The sequence below is a fragment of the Atheta coriaria genome, unplaced genomic scaffold (genome assembly GCF_025399875.1).
Source record: "Atheta coriaria isolate IRGN ID8LTWV9N9 unplaced genomic scaffold, Caltech_Dcor_3.1 scaffold3212_size1335, whole genome shotgun sequence".
NCBI lineage: Eukaryota > Metazoa > Arthropoda > Insecta > Coleoptera > Staphylinidae > Dalotia > Dalotia coriaria.
Window position 1 is genome coordinate 1 of NW_027050313.1, and position 1,335 is coordinate 1,335.

The window sequence follows — 1,335 nt, forward strand, 5'->3', positions numbered from 1 at the left end:
TAAACTGCGTGACATTAAAAGTTTGATAATTGTTATCAATCCTCACCTGTCAAAAATCTTAATCACCTCTATGTCCATAAGTACATATATACAACAATCACTTCACTCTAAAAGTCTGTTGGGAAGCAATAGTGCAAGTGATCGTATCTTGATTGACAATTCAACGTCAAGTTTCTAAAAGGTTGGTAAATTATAAATAATTTAATAATTTTAAAATTTAAATAAATCATAATAAATAATAAATAAATTAAAATTAATGTATAATGTATTTAAATTAAAGTTTTGTTTTAAGTAAAATGTCTGCCTTTGACAACGAACGTGAACAAAACCCTCCAGAAGACGAACAGTACGATGAACAAGACAACAGTGGAGACTCCAATGAAGCACATTCAAGATCTCGTCGGGCTCTTATCGACACACCCACAGTTGAGTTTGATCAATAATTTATTTTGAAAAATTCAATCGTATATTCTCTCATTATTTAACGCATCGATAAAAACTAAACAACAATCAGTCCGGGGTTACGAGAGGATGTAATAAGTATTCAGAAATGGTGACGCAACTTTATGGGGAGGAAGAGCATTTTGGGTTGCCGACTTTACAAAAAAATTAAACAAATTCAAACTCAAGTTCAAGTATGATGAACAAACACCATAGGAATTCGATGTTTAAAGACCACGCCTAAAACTAATCTTTTTATTTCACACCAAACTGATAAACGATAATTAAGTATATAAGATGAAACACCTGCCGACAATCCATATCATTTCGAGCGCGTTACTTCCAACGACCACATTACATAACCTTCAAAACTACTCAAACATGGCTGAGAATAATCAAACTGATGGTTCACTTAATGAAAATAATTCGCAAACAGAAAGTACATCTGAAGACCAAAATGAAAGTGATGAAACCAATGAATTAAATGAAGATGAAAATAGTCAGGATAGTACCAAAGAAGAAACATGTCCACAAAATCAAGATGAAGAAAAAATGGTTAAAAGAAGAACACGCAGAGCGATTATAGACGCGCCGGAAATGATATTTGATTGATTTTTGAATTTTATATATTTCATAATCTAACAGCGCTGATACTTTTACATTTATAAAACAAGAATTAACGAGAATATACGTAAGTTATTACTTTTGTAAAGTAAAATCATATTTTGCGTTTGTTGCTTTTATTTCAAACCTTAATTGGTACTATAAATGCCTATATTAATATGTTTGTTTGTTTGTTACACTTTCTCGCAAGTATTACTGAACCAATTTTAATGAAACTTTTCAATATTGTAGCTTATAATCAAAATAGGATATAGTTCACTTTTTGTCACA

At 30.6% G+C, this 1,335-nt stretch overlaps 1 long non-coding RNA gene across 1 annotated transcript; it reads left to right on the forward strand.

Annotated features, from left to right (window-relative positions):
- Positions 1-60: 60 nt before the first annotated feature.
- LOC135803122 (uncharacterized) lies at positions 61-1,164 on the forward strand. Its single transcript, XR_010550723.1, has 2 exons — positions 61-181; positions 293-1,164. It is a non-coding gene; the product is annotated as an uncharacterized lncRNA (long non-coding RNA).
- The last annotated feature ends 171 nt before the right edge of the window (positions 1,165-1,335 follow it).